This window comes from Triticum urartu, chromosome 2 (genome assembly GCF_003073215.2).
Source record: "Triticum urartu cultivar G1812 chromosome 2, Tu2.1, whole genome shotgun sequence".
NCBI lineage: Eukaryota > Viridiplantae > Streptophyta > Magnoliopsida > Poales > Poaceae > Triticum > Triticum urartu.
In genome coordinates, this window is record NC_053023.1 from 112,742,635 (window position 1) to 112,752,116 (window position 9,482).

Sequence of the window (9,482 nt, forward strand, 5' to 3'; positions counted from 1 at the left end):
ATCTCCCTCTTTCGGGGTGTCCACCATGTATATGTCATATGACGAGGTGGCTTTCCAGGGCCTAGAAGGCGCTGGTTATTCATCCTCTCCTTCATCGGCGTCGATACCGTCGATGTCTTCGGAGTCGAAGTCGAGCATGTCGGTTAAGTCGTCGACAGTGGCTACAAAATGGGTGGTGGGTGGGCTTTGAATTTCTTCATCGTCCGTAACCCAACCTTGCTGACCGTAGTCCGGCCAGGGCTCTCCTGATAAAGAGAGAGACTTCAGTGACATCAGGATATCGCCTAAAGGCGAGTGCTGAAAGATGTCCGCGGTAATGAACTCCATGATCGGTGCCCAATCGGATTCGATTGGCAGGGGTGTGGAGGGTTCGGAGTCCGGAGAGGAGTCCGGCTCCTTGGAGTCACGAGTCTCGCAGAGTACGGGGATGGTGTTTGGCTCAATCGCTGTTGGGGTCGCAGCCCCCGGGGTGGCGTCCAACCGCCCATCCTCGATCGGCGCAGTTGGCTCTGAATTAAGGGTCGGAGCCGATGCGGGTGCGGCCTTCAGGGCACTGTTCGGCGGCAGAGCTAGATCATGCTCATCGTGACAGTGCGGCACGCTCGGCAGTGGCTCGAATCCGTTGAAGATCAAGTCCCTACGGATGTCAGCCGTGTAGTTTAAACTTCCAAATCTGACCTGACGGCCAGGGGCATAGCTTTCGATCTACTCAAGACGGCCAAGCGAATTGGCCCGCAGTGCGAAGCCGCCGAAGACGAAGATCTGTCCGGGGAGGAGGGTCTCACCCTGGACTGCATCGCTATCGATGATCGTAGGAGCCATCGAGCCTAACGGCGACGACACAGAGGAACTCTCAATGAAAGCACCAATGTCGGTGTCAAAACCGGCGGATCTCGGGTAGGGGGTCCCGAACTATGCGTCTAGGCCGGATGGTAACAGGAGGCAAGGGACATGAAGTTTTACCCAGGTTCGGGCCCTCTCAATGGAGGTAAAACCCTACGTCCTGCTTGATTAATATTGATGATACGGGTAGTACAAGAGTAGATCTACCACGAGATCGAGGAGGCTAAACCCTAGAAGCTAGCCTATGGTATGATTATTGTTGTCTATGTTGTCCTACAGACTAAAACCCTCCGGTTTATATAGACACATGATAGGGTTAGGGTTACATAGAGTTGGTTACAATGGTAGGAGATCTACATATCCGTATCGCCAAGCTTGCCTTCCACGCCAAGGAAAGTTCGTCCCGGATACGGGACGAAGTCTTCAATCTTGTATCTTCATAGTCCAGGAGTCCGGCTATCCGAACACCCCCTAATCCAGGACTCCCTCAGGCAGCAAGGCACGTATTGTATTGTTGCCATTGAGAGTAACAAGATGGGGTTTTTATCATATTGCATGAAAATATCCCTCTACATCATGTCATCTTGCTTAAGGCATTACTCTGTTTTTAACTTAATACTCTAGATGCATGCTAGATAGCAGTCGATGAGTGGAGTAATAGTAGTAGATGCAGGCAGGAGTCGGTCTACTTGTCTCGGACGTGATGCCTATATACATGATCATATCTAGATATTCTCATAACTATGCTCAATTCTGTCAATTGCTCAATAGTAATTTGTTCACCCACCATAGAATACTTATGCTCTTAAGAGAAGCCACTAGTGAAACCTATGGCCCCCGGGTCACTTTCTCATCATATCAATCTCCATCAGTTTATTATTGCTTTGCTTTTACTTTTTACTTTGCATCTCTATACCAAAAATACAAAAAATATTATTTATCAGATCTCACTTTCGTAAGTGACCGTGAAGGGATTGACAACCCCTAAGCGTGTTGGTTGCATTGAGCTATTGTTTTTGTGTAGGTATGAGGGACTCGCGCGTAGCCTCCTACTGGATTGATACCTTGGTTCTCAAAAACTGAGGGAAATACTTACGCTACTTTGCTGCATCATCCTCTCCTCTTCAGGGAAATCCAATGCAGTGCTCAAGAGGTAGCAAACGGCTGGAAAATCTAATGACCAGAGATGAAAAAAATCAGTCGACTGACGTGTAGCCTCACCCCACACGTACACATGCACGCACGCAAGACACGCATGCATGTAGGCGTGCAACACTGACACATACACACGCACGCATGCTGGCATGCAACACTGACACATACACATGCACTCACGAACACACGCACATACGCACCCATGCATGCAACACTGAAACGTACCCTTGCACGCACGCAACACTCGCATGCCTGCATGCACACAGCACACGACGCAAGACACATGCTCAACCTATAAATGCATGCACCCTTTGTTAAGGACATGGATTGTTGCGGGTATTAATCAATCTTATCTATGATAAGCAGAACATTGATGTTTGTAGCGGTCTTTATGAATAACAACGTATCGAACGGGCTATCAACGTAGTAGGCTTATCTACATGAAAAAGATGATGTCACACTCAATGAACAATCATCGGTTTATGAAATGCCCGCTTCTGACCGCCCTGGCCCACCAAAGGTTCATCTGTTGTGCGCTGCATGTGTTGGGTCACTGACATGCAGGCCATGCACCCAAAGAGCCCACACGTCAGTGGAAGAACGACGCAGTGTCCTAGGTCAGAGTCGAGGGTGCATCCATGCCACATTCAAACGCCTCCATGAAACCCGCATTTGTGGAAGCTGAGAAACCCACTCTAGACACACGTCCGTTCATGACTGGGCCGGCGTTAGATGCAACGCCGGCCGAGCTCCTCCCGTCCGCCGTCTATTTAATCTCCTATTTAAACGAGGCCAAATGCCAGCCAAGAATCGCACACCTCCGACTCTCCCCTTTCTCCTCCACCATTTTGTCCACTCTTACAATGGCTTACGAAGAGTAGTTATTCCGCATCCAAGCCGGCTAGGTAGCCCGCCGGATACGAGCTATGCAGCTTGCTGATCCACCTCCCTCCCCTCGCCCGACGGAGCTAGTTGCCGCCCCAAGCCAGCGCGCGGTTCAGCAACTCGCCACTCCAGGCCATCTTGACGAGGAGCGGCGCACGGGCGTCGTTGCTGCCGTCCACGCCGCCGCCTCATACCGCGTCTCCTGTTTCTGTGGCTGAGACTCCCATGCCGGCGGCCGCGCCATGCAAGCGGTGACAGAAGCCGAGTGCGCGGAGAGCGACGAGTTGGTGGCCAGTGCCTCCGCATCCGCTGCCATCATCAAGGAGAAGTAGAACATGGGAGGCCGCCGCCGCTTGGGTCCCATGAAGGCCATCGTGGAGGCGACGCCGGCGTACACAGCAGGTGTCTTGCCGGATCCTTTTGTTGTGAGGACCTTCGTCGACCCTGCATGGGCTCCATGGAAGAGGGGAATGTTAGGATGAACTCGAGACGGTGCCGGCCATGGCGAAGTAGTGGCCGGTGATGAACTCGAACCGGTGCCGGCCACCATCATCTTCGGCACCAGCCAATGATATCAGTTGGGCAGTGGGGAAGCGAGCCGTCCTTTGCTCTGAAGCATATACCTCCGGGGCTCCCGGAAGTCCGGTGATCGTGCTGCTGGACATGAGGAACACAACTCGATCGGCGGGCGACCATTTAGGCCAGGTATTATATACTTGTGCTGTCCAGAACTAGCACTGCGTAGTTCATTTGAATGTAATGAAATCCATCATGTTTGTATGAAAATCCGGTATTTTATATGATTTTCGTCGTTGTTTATATGAAATATCAGTTTGTCTACGTGTTTGCGTGAATTTCGTCCGGTTGGTTGAGTTGCTGTCATAATGTGTGCGGCTACGGTTGGATGGCGTAATTTGCGGGTCCTCGGTCGGTCTGCGGGTGGCTCGGGCAGCATTGTGGGACAAAAAAACACAGCTCGCGCGAGCTCGTCTCCAACATGCACGCTGGAGGATGCATGACAGCATGAGCACCAGAGCCATTTCTCGTTCATCGGTGGCAAAGGCACCGGTGGACAAAAGGGTCGCCAATATTTTGGCTACCCCGGGCAAGATCCAAACAGCCCCTCCCAACAGATTCAAATCCCTCGTTCACCGTGGAATTTTGCCATGTGTTGTTTTCATGGACTAGCAAGATGCCTGTGCATTGCACGGAACATCAAGATGCATTTTTTTACAAACTCCCGCATGCATGCAAGGGATAATTAATGTCCTCCTTTGCTAGTACCATGAGGCGAACACCATTAATATTGCATCGATTAGTGTTAGTGGCCTTGTATATCTGTAAATTGTAATTTTGATCGTGGCCCCTTGTATATAAAAATGGAGGGAGAAAGATGAGAGAAACGGTGAGGAGGAGTGGGGCGTGGTGGTGACTAGTGGTCGGACTGGGCGGAGGCATGGGGATGGACGGTGCACTATGTCTAGGTTTGTATCTCTCTCATACACACCCATGTAGGTGGGGGACGTGCACGAAGAGAAGAGGTGCATGGACGGCGCATGTACTCCCGTCTCTTTCCCAACCACACCCGCGCGGGTACACGGTGGAGCTCATTTCTATACCAAAAAGGCAGCCCACGTGGTAATTTGGCACGTATACTGGTTGTCCACTTGGTGGAGGGAGGATCGTCTACCACGGGTGAACAAACAAATTGCGACTTGACGTGTTATGTTAAATTAAAAAAGAGGCAAACCATGTGGGGCCTACCTTAGAGGCAAGGCTCTATACACTGGAGTACTTTTGATGTGTCCCGTCAACTCGCAGAACGAGGAGAAGCTTGCTTAGTACGCCGTCTCCCCCGCCCACGGGCGCGGTGGCTCGCAGGATGAGGTGAAGCTTGCTTACGAGTACTACTACTACTACTACTACTACTACTACTACTACTACTACTACTACTACTACTACTACTACTACTACTGTATGCCTTTACACCTGCTCCCTCGCCCACGCGCGCGGTGGCTCGCAGCACGAGGAGAAAATTTTACTACTCCCTCCGTTTACTCCTCATCCCTACTACGTACTTTTGTTAGTACTCCCTCCATTTACTTATACAAGGCCACTATAAAAAATACATTTTGCATCTATACAAGGCCACAAATAGTAATCGAGACAAAAGTTACTACTCCCTCCTTTCCAGTTTATGGCCCAATTTCAAAATCTCTCCAACCAAGGTAGACGGTGAGTGGTCGAATTAATTTCGTAGTTTGCACAAGTAATTAGTACACTCGTTTTTCTCAAGAAGTTATGTTTATCGAGGCATTAATTAGAATGAATGCATGAATGACCACTAAATTTCCATGAACTTGTACATGCATTGGTTAGTTTCCTCTTGACACTGCTTGCGTCGGGTGATCTAACGCACCTCGAAATCCAACATGTAATGGTACTACTACTAGTATAGTAGAATTGAGACTTATCAAATGGAAAAACGAATGTTTTTTAGATGAGCCCTATAAACCCTAGTGGGTACGTACTCCGTAAAAACGGATTTTTCCAAAACTAAGTCGCTCCCTTTCATGAATTATGTAGTATACTCCTCTGTCGACACTCCCTTTCATGAATTCTGTACTTCCTATCGCCGACATGTGGGACATATAGCAACCGGTTCGACGTGTCAAGCACCAAATAACAGTGCAGAATAGCAGGGGGGATGCACCCCACTCGTACCGGCCTAGTAGTAGTAATGAGCAATGAGACGTCAAATCACAATGCCGCACCTTCCCAGACGGACGAAGCAACCATTATTTGACACTTCAATTCGCCATCATCTCAAACCACGTAGTATTGCTTCTGTCTCAAGAGGGACACGTGCATCGCCTTGGTACATCATGACACGTGGGACCGCATGACAGGCCATGCTCCCCCGCCGATCGCTCGGTAAAATCACCTCATTTTTACTATACTTCCTCCGTATCGGTTTACTACATGGCATCCTCCGTATTGGTTTACTACATGGCATGCACGTCGTTCTAGGTTGAGAATTTAACTGGCTATATATGTGATGAACAATAGTCTAGCCTTTTAAAAGGTGTATACTTTTGTACAGTAGTACTATCGATGGATTGCGCCATGGAGCAAAAATTGAAATAAAAAAGGTGGTACATATAGAGAGCGCTCGTCGCCAAATTATGCATACAATACTATTAAAAAAGCTAGTACGTGCTTAATTGTTGTGCTAAATTATATTAAAGAAATACTAGTAGTATGTACATACTGAAGAGTTAAAGTAACGAGAAGAAACATAACATAGTTCTGCTGGGGGCTCAGCACAACACAACCCTCAAATTAAACTAAGCACACCTGAAATTAAACTATGCAACTAATAAGGGTAGACACTGCATTAGAAGTTTAGAACCACCATGAGCAACCACACTGCCACCTTACTCGGAGTCCTCGTCCATGTCCTCGACTTCGTCCTTGTCCCTCTCCCTCTTGGCCGATACTTCTTTGCTTGAAATAAAGGTAGTCCAACCCTTGTAGATATTGAAACAAAGGTAGTCATCCATTGCAGCGTAGTGGATGTGGTCTATATCTAGTACATTCCGCTGCCATGCATGACGATGAAACGTGTAATGAGGTTTCTCCAGTTTACGGTACGAAGGATGAACCATGGCTCCTGCCAGGGTCAGCATTGAAGGTTGAGAGGAGGACACCAGGCTTGCCTTCTAGAGATCGAAGGGCTGGCCTACAACGAGACCTATCCGACGCAGGACATCCCTGTCGTTCTTAAAGCCTACAGTAACGAATTTCACTCTTTTGTCCTTGAGGAAGCTCTTAAAATCCTGGCACTCAACATCGGCATGGCATATGTGGTAGACCAAGCAAACGTTATGTATGCAAACTTGGATCACGGCAGGCTTCTTCCTCTCTTCGTCCTTTACATCCTTCTCTCGTCCCAGGACTGTGGTGTACTGAACATCTAGCCCAGCGACCCACTCATCATCTGAGTTTTCGAACATGCGTCTGAAGCGAGAAACGCATCCTTTCACCGTCGTGGAAGAACGGGTGTAGATGACGCCGAACTCATCGCCAGTGATGGTTCTAACCTTGTACTCACCGCCGATCGTGAAGATTTGGGACACCATGGATTTGGGAGGAGGGTTAGGATTAGGGGAACTGCCGTAATGTGAATGGACGGGACGACTAGGAGCGAACCGCCATAGTATTGAAGGACGTGCGGGGACGAGTAGGAGCGAACTGCCAGCGTGCGAACGATAGGGTAGTGGCTTTCCATTCTCCCATGATACGGGCTTCCGAGAGCCCTTGGATCTGAGATCGAACGGTTGCATGGCGTGATTCTAGACCTATGGGTGAATATCCTATCCTGGAGGGTTATTCTGCAAATTTTCAGCAACTTAGCATGCGACCGTTTGATCTCAGATCCAAGGGCTGCCAGCAGCCCATATCATGGTCGCGCCTACCACGACCGTCGCGTCGCTCGCGCGGTCGCGCCCTTGGAGATTTAACACGGTGCGTTAGGATATCTAATGTTGGCATGTCATACATAGTCATCACTTATGGCATGTTCGGCAATGACCCAGCTTCACAGAAGTCCAGCAAATCAACTTCTCCTCCACGCTTCTCACTCCAGGCAGCGAACCCAGGTACGTTCGGGAGCCAGCGACAGCTTCTCGCGGAGCTGCAGCCCAGCTAGAGGGCAGTGGCCTGTTAGGAGTGCGTTGGGCCGCTGTATGCAGCCCATTTCGAGGGAGAGAAGAGAGATTGTGTACCAAATCGTTTTTCTTAGGAGGAACCAGCGAATCGTTTTCTTTAGCGGTGGCAGATCGCCGGTAATATCATCCAACTCTCGCTTTTCCTTTCGGTGGAGCTGGGCTTTCGTTGCTTCTCATTTTTGCACTATGGGATCCCTCAGCTTCTCGTTTCCAGCTTCTATGAGCTAAACCATTGGGGACTGCTTCACTCGAGGATTTTGAGAAGATAGAAGCTGGAGGAGATCAGAACAGGCCCTTAGTCACTCATACTACAACAAGGTTGGCGATAAGGTTGGCTATAAGTGTATTTTTTTACTCCTCTCTATCTCTTTCTTCGTACTCCCTGTGTCCCATAATATAAGAACGTTTTTGACACTAGTGTAGTGCCAAAAACGTTCTTATATTATGGGACACAGGGAGTACTAGTATTTATTGCATTTGCCAAGGAGTGACCTCTTCCAATGAAATGGTGTTGCTAAGTTTGCTTCATTTAATTAGCTATAGACTCAAAATTGTCTTTTCACCTAGGTACACGCGCTTAGCACCGTTTCTTCCTTGGGTCACCAAACTAGTCTCTCTCTTCTTGATTAACTTGCCACATCAGACTTTATGCCTATGTGGCAAGCTTAAGCACCTGTAGGAGCAAGTAAAAGTAAGTACAATAGTGCACTTTACATGGAATTTTTGCATATGTGGAGGAAAGAGATGCAAGGAAAAAGTGGAGAAGTGGGCTCTCATGCAAGAGCCAGCCTCTACTACATGGTGGACCATTGGGAGAGGCACCTGTATGGAGGTGGTCAAGAATCGGGAGACTCACGCCGGTCGTAGCACCGCAGTTAAAATGATAATGGCAAGTCAAATCACGGGGCCCCACCTGTCCAGCAGTAACTAGCTGTCAAATCACACAACCCTACGTTTGCAAAAGCCTACTCCCTCGTCTTCTCGCGTCTCTGTCGAACCGACTAGGCGGAACTGCCCCGCCTACCGCGCAGGAAAAGCCCCGCACTCGACTTTTAAATACAACTACATCCGCTTAAGAATCCAATGATATACTTTTTGTGACATAGTAACTCATATTTAGTTAGTCAAATGGATGACTTAGAACTATGTGCAGGCCCTATAAACTGAGATGCCTAAAAATAAAAAACCAATAGAGAGAGGGTAGTCAGCACGTATCTTTTTAGATCAATATAGTCGGGATTCACCAAGGAGTAAAACCAAGTTGTAGGCTGCTCCTGTCCTGTTGGCGTAGCAACTCAAGCAGGGTCAGTCCGCACACGAAATGGCGACACACTCAACATGACCCCTTTGGCCAACATGTGGCTCATCCATCGTCTTGTTCCACGTGCGATGCACCAAATTACAGTTCGGAGCAGCGGTTGGAATTGGAGGCACCCCGGTCATAGCGCCGCAGTAGTAGAAAATGAGTGATGAGGGGTCAAATCACAAAGCCCCACCTTTCCCGCATTAAGCTGGATGGACGAAGAAACCATCATTTCACTCTAGGGCGGAAGAGCATAAAGAAAAGACAAAACAATGATGCGTGCAACAACTACCTAGGGCACCCTAGGGTAGGGGTCTCCACTATAGATCCTTTTTTTGAAAGCGCCTCCACTACAAATCGGCTTCTCCCTCGTCCTCTTGAAGAAAACCGATGATGAGTGCGGTGGTAGGGTTTGTAGGAGTACTACGGCATGCGGGGCCACGTCGTAGTAAACGGGTTCGAGTCGACGCCTTAAATATGTGTGGGCCGCTTGGTTTTACGGGAACGAGGCAGCATTTTGGGTGCGAGGACCAGTGGAGATATAGTACGTACAAAAACTTGTGGAC